At 48.4% G+C, this 23,278-nt stretch overlaps 1 protein-coding gene across 1 annotated transcript in view; it reads left to right on the plus strand.

Moving 5' to 3' along the window:
* The window catches only part of GNL3L (G protein nucleolar 3 like), a 608,820-nt gene that overhangs the window by 161,960 nt on the left and 423,582 nt on the right, over positions 1-23,278 (plus strand). The gene's annotated exons all lie outside the window — the stretch shown is intronic.

The raw sequence follows: 23,278 nt of genomic DNA on the forward strand, positions 1-23,278 counted from the left end.
CGTCGAAGATTCCTTTGACTCACAAATCTGCGTCATCGATGCCTTTGTCGAAGGGCCCTTCGACACATAAATCGGTTTCATCGACGCCGTCTTCGACGCCACTGTCGACCCCGATAAAGGACAAACCTACAACTGTCACTACTTCACAGGCAATAGAGGTGTCGAAACCTCCGACCATGACGTCGAGGATGCCATTGACAATCTCGACGACGCTTAGTAGGATTCCGATCCTCTCGAGTGCATCGAGGTCTTTTCAAACTTTTTCGACACCTTTTTCAGGATTGTCGATGCCTATGACGTCCACGTCGACAACCTCAACGTTTTCTCAGCCAGTGACAACAAATTTAGCTCCTTCTGCGCTAGAAATGGGTTTTAAACCATATCCTAGGTCTGACTACTTTAGAGCCTTGTCCTCTGTATATGAGGAAGGGGAGGATTCCAACAATGAGAGACCCTTTGGTTTGCAAAGGACTACAATACCCATGCCAGAGGAATTAATCTCTGAGGAGAACAGGTTAAAAGACCTTCAAGAGTCTCTACAGGAGGCAAGTGGTTTAGATACTTCTCCAGAAGTAGAGTTTGCTAAACCAGACCCTGGAGAGCATGCTGAGACTCCTTATAGGATTCTGATGGCCAGAATAATTGAATTCATGGGGTGGACTACACCCACACCTTCTTTTCAGCAGGATGACCTTACTGATATTTTAGATAAAGGTCCACAGGAGGATCCTGTTCCTTTTCATACTGCTCTGCAAAGAAAAATATCTGCTAATTGGGGAAACTCCTGAAGTTATCCCTGCAGTAAATAAAAAAAACCTTCTGCTAAAATCAGCCTCAGATCCTGAATATCTGAGCAAGCATCCAACTCCAGAGTTTAGTTGTACAAGCAGCGACTTCATCTAACAGTAAGTCGGCATACCCTACTATTCCACAGGACAGGGATGATAAAAGATTTGATGCCATGTCAGAAAAAGTATTTTCAGCATGTAGCATGGCGTTTAAGTCTATCAACGCCACTTGCACTCTAGCAAGATTCAGCCACACACTTTGGGAGTGGGCTTCATCTGCGGCTGACTGTCTCGCAGAAGGAGAAGAAAGGGATGCATTCTTAAACATCATCAGGGATGGAAAGGATGCAATGTGCGAGTCCCTCCAAACAGGCATTGATTCTGCTGACAGCATCAGCAGGGCCATGGCGGCGAGTACCACAATCCGCAGATTTGCATGGTTGCGATAGTCTGGTTTTGCTCCAGATGTACAAGCCAGACTTCTGAACATGCCCTTTGACGGCCCTTCTTTATTTGGAAAGAAGGCTGATGACAGCCTGGAGAGATTACAAACATCCAATGCAGCAGCGAAATCCCTTGGGGCTGCAATCCAGCAGACTCCAAATCACCCCTCGGGAGCTTCCTGGAGGGGTAGGTCCTTTCGCTTTTACTCCGCGTTCGGAAGAGGCACCCCTTTGATCTAATAGGTATATAACTTATATCTTTCACCCTTCATTATTTACAGTGAGAAACAACTTGATTTGCATTTCTATAAGTAACAGGACAAGTCGCTATGCATTTTAAAGAACATAAGCATACAGTTGCACAAATCAAGTTTATAATTTTGGAACATGTGTGTTTACCCAGAAGGGGTGGTGATCAAATGAAGTTGTTACAGCAGAGAGAAGTGTATTGGATAGATAGGCTCGATTCAATGTGCCCTCGGGGTATGAACTTAGATTGGGACTTGTCCTGTTACTTATAGAAATGCAAATCAAGTTGTTTCTCTCTGTAAATAATGAAGGGTGAAAGATATAAGTTATATACCTATTAGATCAAAGGGGTTTAAGATGTAAACAACATAGATTGAGAGTGTTTTAATGCAATTGGAACATATTCAGTTATCTATGTCTTTGCCCGTGTTAGCCAGCGTTTTTGTGAACAAAATGAGAATACAAATGAAATGAGATGTTACTTGTCACTAATGGACTGATTCAGTCTACTTTGTTAACGGAAGAAACTGGGTACTGCTATAACATTGTTAATCTGTGACAGTAATGTAAATGCTTAGATGAATGAAAGTAGGGTTATCACCTATTAGAAATGGTTAACTGTGTAGATATTTTTGTAATATGCAGGTTCGATATAAACAAACAGTCACCACGAGCTGAGCAAGAGTTACTTAGCACGTGTTTGCCACATTTAAATAGAAAGTTTACATCACCAGTGTAGCGTGAAGATAATCACAATGAGTATTCATATACTCACCTAAGATGGCGAGGTAGGAAACGGGAAATTAAATATATTCCTCCGGAAGTGCAGGCGCAGGCTAGCGTTGGCAACAGAGATGTATGGCTTTACTCCTGTGCACTCGACACCAACTTTAAACACTCGGAAGCAGTAATCAGTGGAGTTTTGAACAGCGGTCCCTTTTAGCGCATTGAAAGGTCGCGGATGAGACAGAAAAGGAAGATTAGAGCTTTAAGCGCGCACTAAAGCCGGCGGCTCCTCGCTCCGTGCTGCACGCTGTACATGAAAGAAGGTGGGTCTAACACCATAGTGGCTTACTATTACGAAATGTAGCCGTAGACTCAAATACATCTCAGCGGGTGTAAACAAAGATTTGTATTATTCCAAATAGGTGCAGTTTCACAGCGACGAACAAAATATATAACGTTTGCGTCGCCATACCAGCAGTGAAACATATACATCAGAATTACTGAGGTTGAAGGGATTTCCTCCATTTTTTTGAGTGGATTACAGTTCTTTAACACAAGTATGATTTTAGATCTTTAATTCCGTAGGAGCTAATATGGATATCTCGATAATTATTCCTAAGCATACTAATAGAGATCTGTGTATCTCATTGCAGACACTGAAGTTAGAGGGAATTTGCTGGAATCAGTTTTGTCAGAGCTGACAAGGGAATATTACAAGTGTGTACACATGCACTATGAGTTCAGATTACAAGAATTTAAATTATTAGGAGTGGGACCCAGCGCATAAGTTTTGCGCCTGTTCCCACACAAACTCCGTAGATGATTGAACTAGTAAAAATATCAGTAGTAGTAATACATATATATCTCTTCGCAGGCCTTTGAAAAGAATGAAGCGACTTACAAGAATACTATAGTGGCGGTACTTGGCCGCAGGCTGGCTCACAGTGATGGTTGATGGATAGAGCAACGTTTCTCTAATTTGGTTTTGACAAGTGTGCATGAACACTGACACATGGATTTTTTTATCTAATGTTTTTGTGAAATATACTTTATTGAATTATTGAACCCAAATACTCCTTCACCTGAAGACGGGCTGCTATAGGCCTGAAATGCGTAGTAAATAGGTATAGAATAGAACTACCTATCGGATTATTTGGATATATATATATTCAGAAAAAGAGTGGACAAAGTTACGTTTTGTTACCTGAAACTATAATTCTTTTATGTTTGAATTTTCAGAAAAAATGTATGAATCGTTCATCTAAGTGTTCCCAAAGTTGTGGAATTCTTTATGTATGTTGTTTTTCTGTGAATAATTAAATGAATTCGAAGACAGATCCGCATCAACTTTGTGTGATGTAATGCTGGAACTAAAATGATATATTGAAGTTGAAAAATTGTTTTTTGAATATCACTACAGACATAATTGTCGAATTAAAGTGTATAACTTGTTAGTTATTGTGTGTGCCCCTGGTTGTACCCTGTTGTTTCGAGGTACCTTTCTGTGCACACTTTCTATGGTCTGGTAGCACAGATCTACTAGGGAGCACCTGGAATTTGTTGAATTTACAATTGTACTTGTTGAAATTGCTCTATTTTTGAATTCCAAAGTGTGCACCTCTACTCTTAGATTTTTCATGCTTATTTCCATGTGCCAATCCATCTCAATTTCGAGTTCTGCCATTTGGGTTGACCTCCGCCCGAGGGTCTTTACCAAGCTAATGTCGGTAGTGGCTGCAAGTCTAAGGAGGGAAGGGATCCAAGTCTACCCCTAACTGGACGATTGGTTGATCAGAGCAGTATCTCTGGAGCAAGCTCAGATCCATCTAGATTAGGTCTGCCTCTTCCTTCACAAGCTGGGCTTCTCCCTCATCTTGAAGTCACAGATGATGCCATCACAGAGACTGCAGTTCATTGGAGCAGTCCTGGACACTTCCCTGGGAAAAGCCTCACCACCAGAGGTGAGGGCTCAAGATATTCTACAGATGGTCACCACGTTTCAAAATGCCCAACGTCTACCAGCCTTCGACTTTTTGAGGTTGCTAGGCCTCATGGCATCCTGCATCTTCCTAGTGCCAGAGGCTCGCCTGAGAATGAGATCCCTCCAGTGGGCACTAAGAACCCAGTGGTCGCAATTCTCACGAAGAATGTCAGATCTCCTACAAGTCCCGGACAGAGTAGCTCAAGACCTTTAGTGGTGGGCCTGTCGGGAGAACATCTTGAAAGGAGAACAGTTTTGGCAACCATGGCTAGAGATGACAGTAGTCACGGATGCCTAACTCACGGGGTGGGGAGCCCATGCCAACGACTTGACCATCAGCGGACGTTGGTCTCCATCAGAGTCCAGACTACACATCAACCTGTTGGAGCTGAGAGCAATCAGACTAGCGCAGAAAGCTTTTCTGCCATCAGTACAGGGAAAGAATGTCCTGATAATGACTGACAGCACAGTGGCCATGCACTACCTCAACAAAAGAGGAGGCATAGGGTCACTGCCTCTTTGCAGAGAGGCCATACAACTGTGGTTTTGGGCAATTCAAGAAGGAATCTCTCGCCGGAGAGAAGAACTTGACATGCTGACGCTCTGAGCAGGCAGAGCACAGTCTCCCACGAGTGGGAGCTAGCTCAGGAAGTACTTCAAGAGATCTTTACCCTTTGGGGAACCCCTCAAGTGGATCTGATCGCCACCAGCATCAACAGGAAGTGCGATCAGTTTTGTTCAAGTGAATTTCCCCCGAGAGGAGCTCTAGGGGACGCGTTCGTAGTGGACTGGGAGTTTCCACTTCTGTATTCGTTTCCTCCAGTCCCTGTCATTCCTCAAATGATCAGGAGGTTGAGAAGATTCCGGAAAGCCATGATCCTAATTGCCCCGGATTGGGCCAGCAGAACGTGGTACCCGGACCTTCTAGACATGTCCATCTGTCCTCCGATTCGTCTTCCGCAAAGAGAGGATCTTCTCTCGCAGAAGGGAAGTCAGGTTCTCCATCCAGACATCAGAACCCTCAGCCTTCACGCTTTTTTTCAGAAAGGTTGAGATACAAGGATTGGGATCTCCCGGATGACATCATGGGGGTGTTGCTTTCAGCTAGAAGGCCAGCAACAAAGACTTTATACCGCTGCCGTTGGAACAAATTTTGCAGCTGGTGTAGAGAAAAGAATATTGAACCATTTTCATGCAATACACCAATGGTGTTATCTTTCTTGCTTTACATAGCAAATTCAGGTCTTCAAATTGGTACGATCAAGGGCTACCTCGCAACGCTGTCTATCTTTAAGCGTACTGCTGAGGAGCCTTCGTATTTCAAACTACCTGTAGTAATCCAATTTCTGAAAGGATTAACAAATGTCTATCCACCAAAACCTTTTCAGGTTCCTTTGTGGGACCTAAATCTAGTCTTAAAGTTTCTAATGGGTACTACTTTTGAACCACTTAATTCTTGTTCACTAAAGTTTCTCACTCTTAAAACAGTCTCTCTAGTGGCCTTAACTTCTGCTAGAAGAGTGAGCGATTTACAAGCTCTATCTTGCAAACCTCCTCATACAATCTTTCATAAAGACAAGGTTGTCCTACAAGTGAAGCCCAATTTTCTCCCAAAGGTGGTCTCTGAATTCCATATTACTCAGAAAATAACCTTACCTTCGTTCTATCCTCCTCCCCATCCAGGGAAAGAGGAAGAGAGATTACACAGGCTGGATCCAAGGCGTGCCTTGAGTTTTTATATTAGCAGACTTGCTAGGATAAGGCAAGCAGACTAATTGTAGGATACGCAGGGCACAAATTAGGATTGCCAATCACAAAATGGACAATTTCAAGATGGATCATTTTAACCATTCTAGAATGCTACAAATTGGCAGGAAAAGAACCCCCTCAACATCTTAGGGCTCATTCAACCAGGTGTATTGCAGCCTCTTCGGCTCTCCAAAGAGGGGTCCCAATTAAAGATATATGTGCGGCTGCCACATGGTCGTCCGCACATACTTTTACCAAATTTTACAGCCTGGATTCCTCCTCTAGCCAGGAGACAAGATTTGGGAAAGCTGTGTTGCATTCTGTACATCGTTAAAGGGAAATATTTCATCTTTACTCCCACCTCCTCTTTACACTACTGCTATGGGAGTCTATCAAAGATGAGGAATACGTTGGAGGACACAATCCCTTCGAAGAACAAGTTACTTACCAAACTGGTAACGTTCTTTCGATGGGATGTTCCTCCGACGTATTCCTTATCGCTCCTCCCATCCATCCCTGCCATACAACTTCCCTTGTAGTTGCAGTTTACGCTACTTCAAGGTTACTAACCAATTAATGCAAAGCAAATCTGAACTTCAAAACGGAACTGAGCAACGGACGCTGCGCAAGTCTATTTATACTCATGATGACGTTGGCGCCGTTACGGAGGCTGTCGAGGGACATCGACTCGAAGGACGTCGACGCACAGCGCCCTCTACTGAAAAATGTTTCCGAGGCAAGCAAGCAGGAATGGATAACATCAAAGATGAGGAATACGTTGGAGGAACATCCCATCGAAAGAACGTTACCAGTTTGGTAAGTAACTTGTTCTTCTCTTATAAACCCGGACGCCAAGATCCTTGCGAAGCGCATAGAAAACAGCCTCCCGAACATCAATCATAAAGACCAAACGGGCTTTATACGGCATAGACACTCGAATGACAATATTAGAAGGCTGCTACATCTAATAGCGTGGGAGAGGGTCCCGGAGAACCTTATACTAGCAGTCGATGCCGAAAAGGCCTTCGCCAAGGTATAATGGGAGTTCTTATTCAGAGTATTACCTCGCTATGGCTCCCCCCCACCTCATCCAACTGATAAAGCTCCTATACACGTGCCCCACAGCTGCCGTAATAACCAATGGCGTTACCTCACCCGCCTTTAAACTACAGTCAGGCACGTGCCAAGGGTGCCCGCTGTTGCCACTACTTTACGCCCTCTCCATAGAGCCAATCGCAATCAAGCTCTGGGCCGATAGGGGCTGGGCAGACATTGTTCAAGGAGGAGAGGAACATCGTGTGTCCCTCTACGCCGACGACCTGCTACTATACATTAGCAACGGCCCCAAAGCCCTTCCATACATTCGCACACTCCTTTTGGAGATCGGCCCTATGGCGAGTTACAGAATAAACTTGAGCAAATCTGAGGTCGTGGCATTGCGGTCAGATATCCCCTGGGATCCCGGAGAGGTTGCCCCTTTTGCCTTACAAACACATCATATAAAATACCTCAGTATTCATATTAGCGCATCATTGGCTGACCTCAGGGACCTAAATTATCCCCAGAAAATGACTGGTGTATGCCAGGATCTGAAAAGGTGGGACACCCTGAACCTCTCCTTGACCGGGCGAATAAACGCTCTAAAAATGCTCTTTCACCAAGCTCACCTTCGCAATGATGATCCCGGTCAGCCCTACAATCGCCTCCTTAAAGGAGCTAGACAAAGCAATCTCCAAATTCATTTGGAGAGGGAAGAAGGTGAGAATTCGCCTCCCAGCCCTTCAAGCACTAAGCCGAAAGGCGGACTTGCAGCCCCTTCCCTTTAAGCATACAACCTAGCGGCGCAAGTGTGCTGGGTGAAACGTTGGCTGGACACATCAGATGACGCCAGCTGGAGGACAATGGAGATTGAGATGATGAAACCCCTAAACCCATTCGAAATAATGGACATACCCCCAAAGAAACTCCCGCCTGGCATCAGGAAACACCCCATACTCGGGCCCACGCTCACTCAATGGCACAGACTCGGGACAGCACAAGGGATACAAACTAATTATGCACCTCTTTGGTCCAGTATCAGGGCAGTATTATCCTACGGGCACGCAGGTAGAATACATCCTAAGCAAGACTATGAATGGGCCTATGTTAGGGTAATGGACATACAGTAGGGGGCGGCGCTGCAGGCGTTCAAAGACGCTCGCGCTAAACTGGGACTGGGCGATTGGCTCATTTATCATAGCATCTGCACCACGCTACGGCGTCGCACCACACAACCTCCCGGCCTCTTGACCCCGCCCCCTGCGAGATCAAGATGGGGCGATACCTGGACTCCTTCCCACGCATTTGCACATTCTACCGTATGGCAATCCCGAACAACCTGGGACGGACACACACACTCGCACGCAACTGGTCTGAGGACCTAGGGGTTCGAATTGAGTTAATGGATATCATAGCTTACTTTGCCGCTATACCTCTAATCTCTGCCAACATCAGGAATAGTGAGATCCAATTTGAAATTGTGCAGCGGCGGTACTCTATCCCCCTCCAGAGCTCCCCCATCCCCACCCCCCTCTCTACATCCGAGGGGGATCTCCCAAACAAACAATTGCTGGAGTGAATGCGGCGCCCTGGGCACGATGGGGCACATTCTCTGGTAGTGCCCAAAGATCTCCCACTGCTGGAGGGAAGTGCATAAGCAGATAAGTGAAATCAGAGGAGCCACAATCATGTTCACACCCAAGGTAATGCTCCTGGGGCGGGGTGCCAATGCCTTGTATACGGAGGGTCTCATGTGCAAACTGATAGGCCTAATACTGTTCACGGCCAGGAAACTCCTTATTGCCCACTGAAAAGCCAGAGATCCCCCTTGTACCGCCGCACAAAACACTCTCCTGGCAAAAACCTGCAGGATGGAATGAGCGGCTATCGTGCAGCAACAACCCTAGAATCCACTAAGAGCAGCAAGAGCACTAAAATTCAGAGAACTGTCTGACCCATACACATAGATGAAAAGATGGCGGGGAGCCCTGCACCCTAGCACGAGACAAGGCGCTCAATGGCCAGGAAATAGAGTACCCATTCACCGTAGAGCCAAACTATTAAGGCACTGGAACTTTTAAAGCACTGGAAGAGCAACTCGTAGATAAGGAGGGGAGAGGAAAGGGGCTTGTTGATGGTGTAGCTGTTTTTGCTAGTTGAAGGCAAGCGACATTCCGCAGCTCTTAAGGCGCACTAATGTTTTGTAACACTGCTCTAATAGCTGCATATGCGCCCTTGATCACCAGCATGCTGCAGCATGATGTATGTACCCTGTCTCAAAATGGCAATAAAGATTTTACAAAAAAAAAAGAAACCTGTGTGTAAGAGTTTATTTGAATACTTGTTAGTGTGAATCTCTGTGTTACTCCCCTACAGCTCACATTCACCCCTCTTGAGATAAGCCTGGCTGCTCAACACGCTACCAACCTGTGTAGTACAGACTTATACCAAAGTCTGGGTTCCTATTGCCAGGAGGTCAGGGTTGTTGTAGTGCACCCAAGGGGTGCTGCATACAATCTTGCATAACAATATCCAAATGGCATGGACCATATGAGGTGTTATAACAAATGGGACCTTGTAACTATAACATTTCCCAACCTGTTCGCCGCTTAAAAACACAAGTCTACCATATAAATCTTTTGAAGGAGGATTTGGATAGCACTGTCCTAATTCCCCCAGACAATTTTACTGATGTATTTAGAGAAGAGCCAGGAAGAGTGAAGCATATTTGTCATCCCATCCGCACTCCAGAAGGCAAAATGGTACATTTTAAAAACCGTACTGATTACCTGAGGCCCGAAAAGAAACCATCATTCAGGAAGTAAAGCAGATGCTTGAGGTTAATATTATTGAACTATCTACTGGACCCTGGATCTCCCCTATTGTGTTGGTATCAAAGCCTGATGGGAGCCAGAGGTTTTGTATCGACTTTAGAAAGGTCAATGCCAGATCTGCCTTTGCTTACCCAATGCCACGTATTGACTATCTTATTGACCAGCTGGGTAATGCTGTCTATCTCTCTACTATAGACCTCACAAAAGGTTATTGCCAGGTTGTACTAAATGGGCCTGACAAAGAGAGAACTGCCTTTGCTTCTCCTTTGGGTCTTTTTCAATTAAAGTATTACCATTCATTCTACATGGAGCTCCTGCAACATTTCAGAGAATAATGGATGCAATTCTACAACCATACTCAAACATTTGCAGAGCCTATATAGACTACATTGTGATACAATATAAAACTTGGGAAAATAATCTGTTTCACCTTTACACAGCCATGCAAGGTTTAAGAAAAGCAGGCCTAACCGCTAACCCCAGAAAATGCAAACTGGCTCAATCCGCAGTCAAATACCTAGGGTTTTTCATGGCTAATGGAACTGTCCAACCCTAGCAGGAAACCGTTACGGCTATTCTTGATACCCCCAAACCAAAAACAAAAAAAGATCTGTTGAGCCTTTTTGGGGTTAATCGGCTCCTACCACCGGTTTATCCCAAACTTTTCTATCAAAACCTCACGACTCACCAACAAACTGAAAAATGCGGGAGCCTTCAGTGTTCCACAGCTCTGGCTGTGGACAAAAGGCCAGGGGTACTGCGGGTGTCTTGACCCTCTCACGGGCCGCTCGGGGTCGGCATCTCCTTCTCCCTTCTGCTGCATACAGCATCCTTCCCTCCAGCCTGCTCCATGTCTGCCAGCTGCGACCTGCTCTCCAGGCAGGTTTCTCTTTGTTTCCCAGGCGGTCTCCCATTTTATGCACCTGGGGCTTGTTAAATGGTCACAGGTGACATTTAAGAAAATAAACCATTTTATTTGGAAAATGTAATCTGATGTGTCTTCATGATGCCTTAACACGTGTGAATGTATGTGAATGTATAGAATTGAGGTGGCGAGTGACTGTTTATCGTGAGCTAGTGCCTGTGACAAAGCACAGAATTCCAACTACACAGAAGTGCCCCCACTAACTAACCAGCTCTGTAATGAGGAGCGAGACAGACCAGGAGCGAAGGAAAAACCACAGCGACAACACCCTGGCACCACTAACTTCGTTCAAGGAAATGTATGCAACAGTCGGTAAGGCGCACTTTCCCCCAAGAATCACGGAACGTAAGAAATCCAGAATGGAGGAAGAAGTAAGCCCACGGAATCAAAGCAGTAGGACAGTAGATCACTTTGGTGACGGATCACGCACCCTTGGTCTGGTTGCCCTAAAACAAAGACACAAATATGAGGACCCTGCAATGGTTTCTATCCCTACAATCGTATTCCTTTCGGGCGTTCCACCAGCCGGGGAGACTGATGGCATAAGCCGACTACTTGTCACGCTCCCATGCCCTTCCCGAACAAAAGGGCCTAGGAAGGGGTGTCTGTAAAGAAGAGTGTGCAGGCAGCACGGAAAACACTAGGAGCCGGCAGAGGAAGGGTTAATGGTTAACTGATGAGCCGGGACCCAGGAAGTCTGTTTGCCTGTTGGGTGCTTTTCTTTTTGCTGGACTATAATTGTCATTGTTTTGATCTCCTCGGGAGATGTGTGTGGTAGCGGGGAAGGAGACGTTGGTGTGGGCGGACTGAGATGCTGAGGAGAAGAAAGTGAGGAACCAGGGAAGGAGAGCGGCCAAAGAGTGGAAGCCGCAAGTTGTTAGCCGCGTTGAAGGCTCCAGTTAATAGTTGAGTTTGCCGAGCAGCTTCTGAGCGGAGAGGGGAGGAAACGTAGCTCGCGCACCAGAGCAGCAGCGCGAGAGGCTTCAAACAAACACCCCGATCTACCGTGACAACTTAAACCAAACGAACAGTGTGATGAGAGGTGTGAGAAACCTGAACGTGTCTCCCTAGCTAGTCCCCGGGGGATCTATCATCCAGGTGGCCAGGACACGGCCATCGCTATTGGATCCAGTTCCAGGGGTGGACGATTGCGGGAGGATCACCTGGATGGGGGGGTCTTGTGGGAGTGGGACACAACAGGCGAGACGCAGTATCCCCCTTCTTTCAACACTTTTTCCCCCATCATACCACGTAAGATAATCCAAAACACTGACTTTTAAAAACAATTTTTATTATTTTATAAACAACACTCCAAACATTTCAATTAATGAGGACATTCGTATCACATCGTTAAATTCACAGATAGTGCATCACAGTCCTCCACCCTCACGCCCCCATTAACTTGAGCCCCTAATTCAATGCCGGCTGCTTGCGCGTCTCCGGGTTTATCTTCATCACTCTCTCACATGTCGACCTCACTAAGTTCGATCTGGGAGGGTCCCACCATCGTGGCCACCAGTTGTCTCCAAGCTATCAGGGGTCCCACCTCCTCCTCCCCTCCCCTGCTGATTGCTTCATACCAGACCACCGTTTCCGCATCTGCCCACTTTAGGAGGTCCGCCCACCACGTCTCTATTCTTGGTCGTTGGGCTGCCTTTCAGCCCATTGCAATTATTCGTTTGGCCAGGATGTAGGCCAGGGCCTTCATCTTGCTAATGTGCTTAAGGTTACGTGGTCTAGCAAAACCCCCCAGCATGCATGCCCACGCTGACTCCACCTCCCAGTATAATCCCTTTTTCAGCCAGGTGTAGCTTGACCTCTATCCAGAATCTCCCCACTTCAGGGCAAACCCAAAACATGTGTAACATCCCAGCCTCCACCTCACCGCACCTTGGGCATTTCTGTGTCACTGAACTTCCGAATCTGGCAATTTTGCTAGGGGTCATATATGCCCTGTGGGTGACGTATAACTGGATCTGCTGCAACCTCGCATTTCGGGACACCTTCTTGTGGTACCTTTGTGCCCTAGCCCATTGTCCATCCAGCATGGGTTCTCCCACCTCCTTCTCCCATTCCCGCCTCAGCTGAAGTAGCTCATTGCCCACCCTAGTCATCAATAGCTCATATATGCGGGAAATTTCATTTCCGCCCTCCGATACATCATACATTGTCTTGATGGCCATGTCAGGCTGCTCCGCCAGCGCTGCTCCAGTCCATCTCTCTCTCACCCGTTTGACAATTCTCGTGTGGGTGATATGTTGGCCTGTGTGCACCTCGGTGTCCTCCATTAATCTCTGGAAGTCCAGTGCCTCCCCCTCTTGCCATACATCTCCGAGGGTCATGAGGCCCATCGTTTCCCAATATCTATGAATCCTTTTTATCATTTGCGGGTCCTCCCCGCATAGCGCCACTAGCGGCACCTGCGGGGAGCATGGGGACAGGTTTCCCACTCTTTGCCATGTTTTGCTCCATGTTTCCCAGCCAGTGTCCGCAGTCTCGCCCATCCCTGCAACATTGGTTTGGGCAACCACACCACCCCCCTTAAGAAGAAGGGGGAGGTATCCCTGCACAGAAGCCTGGATTCGGCCGTCTCTTCAGACAGCCACCTGGCCACGTACTGGAGCTGTCTCGCCAGGTGGTATATCTCGAAGTTAGGCAAATTAATACCCCCCCTTTCACACGAGTTTTGCAGTTTCCAAAGGGCCACCCTATTCCTGGAGTTGTGCCATATGAAGCCCCTACATAGGCTATGGAGTTTCACAAAAAAGTGTTTGGGCGGCATGTACAGGATGTTCATAACATAGTGTAACAGTCTCGGCAGGACCACCATCTTGATCAGGGCCGCCCTACCCACCACAGCCAGAGGTAGCTTGGACCAAAACCCCATGCTGTTCTTGATGCCATCCATTGCCCTCTCTGTATTGTGTTTGTGTTCCTCCTCGGCCGTGTGATATATATCGATTCCCAGATATCGGAATGTCCTTGTCTGCCAAGGTATCGGCAAGACCGGTAGGTTCCTTTGCGGAACCCCCCTGTATCTGCCCAAGGGGAACATACTCGATTTCTTGGGGTTTACAGCTATGCCCGAGAGGGTGGCGTAACGTTCAATCACCTCCAGGATATATTGTAGGTTCTCTTCTGGGAAGCGCAAGTACAGCAGCACGTCATTGGCGTACAATGATATGAGGTACGGTCCTCCCTTCGTTGGACCCCTATCTCCCCATACTGTTGTCTGAGGCAGATTGACAAAGATTCCAGAGCGAGGATGTAAAGCATGGGCGACCAGGGGCAGCCCTGTCTAGTGCCCTGTCAGAAATGATCGCGCCAGTTTTAACCCTGGCGATCGGGGAGCTATATACCATTTTGACCCACCTCAGATACCCCAGCCCCATCCTGTATTCTTTCAGCGCCGCTAATAGCCACGGCCATCTCACAGAGTCAAAGGCTTTGATAGCGTCCAGCGAGACTATTGCCATCTCGCCGGGGTTCTTCTCCGTCTGCTCAATAATATGGTGGAGTCTCCTATGATTGTCGGTTATATTCCAACCGGGACATAGCCTGTTTGATCGGGGTGTATCAATTTGCCTATGACTCGTTTGAGCCGGTTTGCCAGCGTAGCTGTAAGGATTTTTCTGTCTTGATTAAGCATCGGTCTGTATGACCCACAGTCCGTGCTAGGCTTGCCCGGTTTCAGGAGTGGAATGACCACCGCCTCCCTCAGGGAGTCCGGCAGCCTCCCTCTCAAATGCCTCATTTAACATGCCGAGCAGCGGGGGGAGCACCTCGTGCCTGTATGTCTTGTAGAATTCACTTGGGAGCCCGTCCGACCCCGGAGCCTTACACGTGGGTAGGTGCTGGATCACTGTCTCTAATTCTTCTAATGTAATTGGGGCGTTAAGGTCTTCCCGTTCCTCATCATTTAGTTTAGGCAAACCTATGTCTTCCAGCGTTTCCTGGATCTCCCGGCCCATCACCTCCCCCGTGTCCTCATAAAGGTGTTTATAGAATCTAAGGAACCCTCACCCTCCTGGGTATCCCAAGCCTGGCCGTCTTCCCATTTTATCTACCTGACCGCTGGTCTCGGCGTCTCATTTTTATATAGCCATGCTAGCAGCCTTCCAGGTTTGTCCCCCCCGCATGTTGCCTTTCAATATATTTTTTGTAGTTCAAGTTACATAGTCTGTCCCAGTGCTCCCTGCTAGTTTGTTGTAACAAGTTCACCCGTTCGGCATCCTCCTGTGAGGCGCTCCCCTTTTGCATTATTCCTTCCAACTCCTTCTCTGTCTCCTGCAGCTCACGCTCTATGCCCCCTTGGAGCCCTCAGGATTTGGATATGGCTGCACCCCGTACTACCACTTTGAACGCTTCCCACAAGGTACCCACTGACGGCACACTCCCCGTGCTGAGGTCGAAATACTCGACAATCGCCTCCCTCAACCCCTCACGGAATCCCGAGTCTTGCAGGGCCTCAGCTCTGAGCTTCCAAGTCGGGATTCTTGCTCTAGGGGGCTGGTGCCTCCATTCCAGGACCAGGGGAGAATGGTCAGAAAGCACCCCGGCCTTGTATTCCGAGCCTATCATTTCTCCTACCAGCTCTGAGGCAAAAACATGTAGTCCAGTCTTGTATGAAGGTTGTGGGGGCCGCGTAATGTGAGTACTGCCTATCTACTGGGTGTAGCTGTCTCCAGATGTCCTCCAGCCCAAAGTCCCTCAGCAGGGCATGTAATGCTCTCGCTGCGGGGGTGTGCCTACTTAGCTTGCTAGCCGACCTATCCATTTTGGGATGTAACGTGCAATGAAAGTCCCCGCCCCATATAATCGCTCCGCCCAGTAAGGGGCTAATTCTGCCAAATAGGGCCCTAAAGTAGGCCGCCGTGTCTTGTTTAGGGGCATATGAGTTTATAATGCACACTTCTCTATTTTCCAGCATCCCGCGCACCACTATCATTCTACCATCTGGGTCCCCTGTGGACTGTAGCAACTGAAACGGTTCATGAGGTGCCACCCACGTGACCACCCCCCTAGCGTAAGCTGAATATGTGGCTCCCGTGGTAGTCCCTCTCCACTTCCTCTTGACCACTTCTAATTTCTCCTTAGTAAGGTGGGTCTCCTGTATCAGTGCAATATCCACTTTCAGCCTTCTCAAGTACATCATCACTTTATTCATTTTCAGGTAACTGTTGAGGCCCCTCACGTTCCAGGTTACAATTCTAAGGGTACCCATCGCCATGCTTAGTTTTTCCCTCATCTTCCCCTCCCGGTTTCTCACTTTCGTCTAGTTTGACATGAACTTGGGCTCGGTTCCCTCCCTCCCCCATCATAAACTCCCCATCTAACCCCCCCTCCCAACAAAAAACACTGCACACCTCCCCCCCTTTACTACCCTCCCCGTCCAACCCCCGCCCCAACTGATGCCCAGCTCCATCCCTGGATCTCAGGCTCCCCCACATTTGGTCCTGCCTCGGAATACCGAGGTCAGGAACCCAGCAGGGCGTCACCGTCCTACCGGTGACCTAACTGGTCTGTTTGTTGGGGTGTGAGGGCTGGTCCCGTTAGGCTCCTATATGGCATTCTGAGTGCCCGTACCAACGTATCATATGTGCACAGCCCTGCATCGGAAGACTATATCCTGTCCTATATTCTAGTCCCAAAGTTTGAGCCTGCAGCACCCTGGGCACTGCAGTCTCCGTGTCACTTATCTGCGTCTCCTTCTTCCTGGATACCCGATTCCAGGAGAAAACTTTGCGCATCCAGTCAGTCTGTCGCATCCTCCGGGGTATCAAAATAAAAAGTGCTCTATTCTTGTGGAACACTTTCAGCTTAGCAGGGTAGATAAGCATGTACTTATAGCCTGCTTCTCGCAACCTTCTCTTCACTGCACCAAAGTTCATGCGTCGGCGTTGCACCTGCAGGGTGTAATCCGGGTATGCCGTTATATTTGCCGACGCCCTTTGTATCGTGCCTCCCTTCCGGAAATGCTCAAGGATTTTCTCTCGGCCTCGGTAATTCAGGATCTTGCCGATTACCGGCCTGGGGGGGGGGGCCCGGTAGTGGCTTTCTCATCGGGGCCCTATGCGCCCGTTCCACTGCAAACCCGAGTCAACGTTCCTCCAGTTATCTCTTGCAGCAGCATTGATTCTCTGTACTCCATGTGGTTGGGTCCTTCGGCTCCCTCCGGCAATCCTATGATACAGATGTTGTTCCTCCGGGCGTGTCCATCTGCCTCTTCTGCCCTGTTTTCCAGGTCGCCCACTCGTTGTTCCAGGACGTGGAGCAAGGATTTGTGAGAAGCGCATACAGCTGTATTCGGGGCCACCTCCTTCTCCAGGTCACCTGTATGTTCTGCCAGCGCTCTGTCTTGCCGGAGGAGGTTCACCTCCTCCTGTACTGCCCCAACTTTGAGATCCAGAGCCACCTTCAGCTCGGCCATGGCCGACTCCAGTTTGGTTTCCCATGCCACTTTCAGGTCTGCGATTGCTGCTAGGATCTGCTGGTCCCTGCCCGCAGCCTCCGTGCCCACTGTAGGGGTTCTGTCCTTTCTCCTGGCTCCCTCTGCCACTGGCGATGTTCTGGTGTATTCATCCAGCGTGGGATGTTTGCCCTTTGTTTTAGCCTGTTTGTTGGCCATCTTAATGTTGTGGGGCTTGCGTGTGCAAGCCTCCGACGGATCAGACCCCGGTCGGCGAAGGTACCCCGGCAGGACAACTTAGGGGGGGGGGTTCCTGATGCTGCTTGATCTGTGCCTGGAATGGGTTGTGCCCTCCCACGTAGTTATGCCCTGACGGTTCTGTTTCGACTCTGTGCCCCCGCTCCTGCTGGCATAGGTCAGTGGCCGCGCCCGCAAGTGCTGTGGGCCTCGCTGGGTGTCGTGATGGGATCGGCGTTCTCCTGCCTCGAGCCCCGCCTGGTCATGGGTGCTGCCTGCCCACCCGTACAGCGATCTGCAGCGCTATCCTCTGTGTGTGTCTCCCCCCCCCCCCTGGTCCTCCTTCTTTCCGGCTCTTGCGTTGGCCAGAGGGTGTCGTCCGCACACAGCACCCTTGTCCTCCTCTTTCGGCCCGCAGTCGAAGGGGGCACGTCCTTGGACCCCTGATGCCAGTGGAGTCGCCCTCGTGCCCGCGGCCCAATGACCGCGGTCAGGGGCGTTGCGCCCACTGCTGCCGTGTCTACGTGTTGTGGGGGCCCTAGATCTGTGGTAGGGCCTGGTTGTCTATGCGCTTCCACTGGGCTCCTGTGCTGCGCCGGTGCCCAACTACAGAACACCTACGGCAGCCCCTGAGCCACCCCTGAAGCAGCCGCAGGTCCGTTGTCCAGCTCACCCCAGTTGGGACCTCTTGCTATTTATACTCCAAATTGCCACCTGCCGCAAACCAAAACACTGACCACCCTTTTTCCACATGAAAACTTTCGCACAACACGAAAGACAACAGACTAACACCAGAGCCGCTTTCCTGACGTGTCCCAATACCAGGGTCTGGCAAAGTTGGGCAATTGACCAGAATCGCACACACCTGACGGCCCTTTCCCTTGCCCCCAGGGATAAAAGGTGGAGCACAAGAGCACATGGCGAGCAAGGCAGACCGCACGACGTAAGAGCGAACTCAGCACGGCAGTTCAAGAGGAGGAGAAAGACGGTGCAGACCGAGAGGGTGACAAGGAGAGAGTCGCCCTTGCCCTTAATAACCATGGCCCGTGGAACCTCTGTAGAGGGAATAAGTCTGCGAACAATAGTCAACGTGTATTGCAACAGATGTCAACGGTACATAAGAACCTCCTCTGCTGATTGTCAAGCCGGGGAGAGACGCTTGTCTCTGTGGTACCAACCTTGACTCTGAGGTGAAAGAAAGCCAAGTAGTTCATCACAGCCGTTAAGTCTAGGGGAGTGTCGATAAGAAACCGAACTGTGTTGAATGAAAAGTAGCCGAAGGCTAAGTTGAACTTTGAAAAGCAAAAGGATACTATTAACAAAGAAGGGGGGAAAACCAGATATAGAGGAGTCTGGCACCACGTGGGTGCTCATGCAGGAAAGTTTGGGCGATTACCCAACGGTAAAGACTACCATAACCAGAAGGCCTTGGGACGAGGCGAAGAACGGTCAAAGTGGTCAAACGGGGGTCTTGTAAAATCCTCTGTACCGTCGAAGGTCTTTGACCGACAAAGAATTGTGAAATCTAAAGGAAGTAAATCCTGCATGGTGAAGATTAGTACATGAACAGTGTTACCACAAATCGGCAAGAGTGAACCCAGCAGAGGGAAGCCCACCACCAGGAGCAAAGACCTTTAACTTGTTTAAAAAGATGTTAAGACTTGTAAAAGCGAGTATTGCGAGACAAGGGGAAGGAGTGTCCTCCTTGTCGTCTGGGGTCCGAGCCCGGTCGAGGGAGACCGGGGGGGAAAGTTATCACCCAAAGTTCACTGAGAAAGGAACTGTCTTGTTAATTTGTTGAGTACGACTTCAGAGGGGTCTGCACCCAGAAGAGGGTGACCCAAGGGTGAAGCAATCACCCAAAGTGTTCATAGAGCAGAACTTTGTGTTTGTTGAGAGCATCAGTCCTTGAAGGCAAAAGACTTCATTACAAAGAGACTTAACCAATCGAAGAGCCTGATAGCTGATATGGAACTGTTAGTTTGTGCTGGGAAGGCTCGAGCGTGTGCTGTGCTCCAAAGTACTACCTTGTCTCATGCTAAAAACATAGGGCTGGGAGACCTCAAGGAAATCGCATCCTGACTTATTATTTGTGAACACCTTTTCCTTTATTTGAATACCCTATCCCACACACTTTCTGTAATTAGTTGTAAGGAATTGGCACTAGTTTTAGTATAGGCTTTTTACTTTGACAAGATGCCACAAGGACTGCTTTATTTTTCATTTGATGGTCGACGCTTCCTCCCATCTCAGATTTAGGTTAGGCGTTTTTCCACCCTGCACTTAGTTTAATAAACACCCTTGAACTGTGATCACTTGTCTGTCTTTACTGTTGTTGCCATGAGTTCCTTACAGAGGCCATAAATGGACTCCTCGGTCTCCTGTGACAACATAAACAAAACAAACAGTGCGAGAGGCTTCAAACCAACGCCCCGGTCTCCTCTGACAACATAAACCAAATTAACAGTGTGAGAGGCCACCGAAGCAAGCCTTGGCCTTCCACGTCACATCCTTGATGTTATGTTAACTGAACTTATAAAGCGCACGGGCGCCCAAGGGCATCATGGCGCTGGAGAGGAGAGCTGCTTGCCAAAGAATAAAACCAGTAGAAAAAGAGGGCTAAAATAGGAAGGTCTTAAGAGCTCTTCTAAAACCAAGATGATTGGGGGTGCCTCTAAGTGATGGTGGAAGGTTGTTCCAAAGTTTGGCAGCTGCAATGGAAAAGGCCCTGCCGCCGATCCTTTCACGGTTAAACCTTGGAATAGTGAGTAGGTTGGTGGTGGAGGAGCGTAAGTCGCGTTCAGGGATATACTGAAAGAATTTGGACTGCAGAAACTTGGCTCCTTGGCCTTGGATCGCCCGGTGAACAATGCACAGCGACTTAAAAATAAACACGCTGGGCCACCGGAAGCCAAAGGAGTCGACGAAGCACTGGTGAAATTTGAGCACCGTAGCGGGAGCCCGTGACTAACCTGGCTGCCAGGTTCTGCATGCGCTGAAGCCGCTGTGTGAGACCAATCGGTTGCGATAGATAATAGTGTTACAGTAGTCCAGCCGCGGAAGGACCAACGCAGCCACCACAGGGGGGCGGATGGCTTTCGGTATCATGGGGAGAACCCTGATCTGGTGGTGGGTGGGCAGACTGGCACACCGCAGTAACCTGGTTGGACATAGAGAGGGAGGCAGAGAGAATGACACCCAGATTTTTCACTTTAGTAACTGGGCTGGGGAGAGGACCTAGCGAGGTGGGCCAGAAAGCAGAGGTCCACAGTGAGGTGTCGGAAGGACAGCCCACCACCATTACCTCCGTCTTATCACCATTAGGTTTGAGCCAATTCTGGTCCATCCAAACATTGACTGCTCTCAGACAGTCATGAAGGCATGACGAGACCGCAGCCTGATCCTGATCTAGGCGGATCAGGATTTGAGTGTCGTCAGCATAAGAGTAACAATTGAGTCCGTAGTAATGGATGAGGCAGACCAATGCCCAGATATAGATATTGAACAGGATTGGGGAAAGTGAGGATACCTGCGGGACACCGCAAGTGAGGGGGCAGGAGGAAGAGAGAAAAGGGGGCATGGCAAGAGTCTGTGTACGGTCTGAGAGAAAAGAGGTAAACCATGCAAGGACAGAGCCAGATATCCCAAACTGCACCAGGCGTGAAATGAGGATGGGGTGGTCCACTGTGTCAAACGCAGCTGACAGATCCAACAGGATCAAAGCTTCGACTCCATCCGCATCAACTAACCTGGACATGTCATCTTGTACAGAAACAAGCACACTTTCCGTACCCCTCCCTGGCCTAAAGCCAGCCTGGGCAGGGAGGAAGATTTTAGAGGATTCCAGAAAAGAGGATAAAAGGGGTGTGAAACAGTAAGAGAGAGACTAATGGACCAGCCCACCCTCCTGAAGCAATTGGCTGTCAAGAGTGACCTATATAGAAGGAAGTAAAGACACTGATACCTCTAAGAAGCTGAGGGTCATATATAGAACTAACCAAAATAAAGTTGATGTGTATACCGTGAACAGTAGTCCGTCCTTATTATTGGCAGAGTCTCACAGTTTGCGACAGTTGTTCAGGCACACTTTCCCCCAAGAATCACGGAAAGTAAGAAATCCAGCATGGAGGAAGAAGTAAGCCCACAGAATCAAAGCTGCTGCTCTAGTGGTTTAGAAGGATCAAACATGGAAATAAAAGGACAATGGCAATATTGGGAGAGAAAGAACTGCGACTGTAGTAGTAGCAGAGAGAGCGAGGAGACAACCAAGAGACCCGAGGGAAATGAGGAACTGTCCTGGGAAAGAAAGTAGTGACCGCGGCAGAAGCCGGCAATTGAAAGGCACCAAGACCAACTTGCCCGCCACAATCGGCAAAAGCAGAAGACTCTTCCGAGGAGGTCTTTGAGACATAGTGCATTCGAAGGAGGCAAAATCACAAGTGGAGCCAGCGGAAAGCCGGGTGTCCACGACCCTAGGAGGAACCCGACCACCACGAGAAGTGTATGAGGTAAGGGGGTGCCAGAGACAGCGGCGGGGGGAGAATACAGACATCTGGACCTGGAGCACAAACACTTAAGATGGGGCTGGCTAAGGCCCGTGGGGGCAGATGCCAAACGGAAAAAGATCCATAACAGGAGTTGTTCAGGACACAACCCAACAATCCCCGCTCCCCCCTTTTTCATTTAGGTTTACACTTTACCAACGTCTGAGAGACCCAAAAACTGACTTGTTCCAGTGGCTACACTGTAAATCGGGGCCAAAGATGGATGGTATACCTTCTTCATCATTAAGCAGAATATGCCTAGCTGATAACCAGGAATAAGACCAGGGGAAGGGGAGTGTCCCCCCTGGCAAATGCGAAAAGACAATGGGAAGTGGACTGACCCCTCTGGCACAACAGAGAAGACCGGGGGAAGAGGACTGTCCGCCGGGCAAGAACCAAAAGACCAGGGGAAGGGGAGTTTCCCCCTTGGCATGAACAAGGTGGACTAAGGGTGAAAGAAGTATTTCGCTCCTAGTGAGCTTGGCCAGTTACAGACTACTCCAGAGTTCAACAAAATGGAAGAAAGGGAAGAGAATAAGCTAGCGGATAACATCTGTGGTCCTAAATTAAGGACACCAGGAGTCCATATTTGCTAGGGTAGTTTGGTAACCCTATAGAGGGGAAGTACAGTACTGCCTAGTATATACACCGGCGACTTGAGTTCCTGACAAACTACTTGTTGATGTATCTGAGAATAAAGATAAGTGTTAATCAATAATACCTCCCTTGTGTCCAGACGGTTCTTTCGCTTCAAGTAGCTTACAAATTGAATGTTTTGCAATGTTGTCTATGGCCCTCCACTGATGGCTCTTGCTTTCTGTTTGAAAAGGTTTTCTTTTTGCTTCCTTCCCACCACAGTCCTCAATGGGACAACCCAACTTGTTGCTGGTGTCTGTAACCTGTTCTGACTTTTGGAGGAAAGTGAAGCCTTTTTACATCACCTGTCTTGCTAAGCTCATATGTTTTGGGAGCAGTGATCAGTCCCTAAGGCAGTGCAGGAGAACTCTGTTCGACATTGTAAACTTCTCTGTTAATTTCTCCCTGCCTTTCAAAAAGACCATAACAATCTGAAGAGAACTACATTGGGACTGGTTAATCTAGGGCACTAGGCCCCCCTCTTTTCTTACTAGGGAAGGACTTTTTAAGGTGTAGTATCTTATATTTCAAGGTTGCATATGGTGTTTGTAACGCGTTTATTTTTCACATATTAGTCTAATTATTGTTTACTTACCTGCTTCTTTTGTTTACTTACTTTGCTATCCCACAGTATTCACAAACTGATCTAACTGTATTCTAAAGTAAAGTGTTGGTGCCCTTTCCAGAGCACACCGGAAGTGAATGTGTATATAATAAGT

The sequence above is a fragment of the Ambystoma mexicanum genome, chromosome 2p, assembly GCF_040938575.1.
Source record: "Ambystoma mexicanum isolate Mex_15411 chromosome 2p, UKY_AmexF1_1, whole genome shotgun sequence".
Classification (NCBI taxonomy): Eukaryota; Metazoa; Chordata; class Amphibia; order Caudata; family Ambystomatidae; genus Ambystoma; species Ambystoma mexicanum.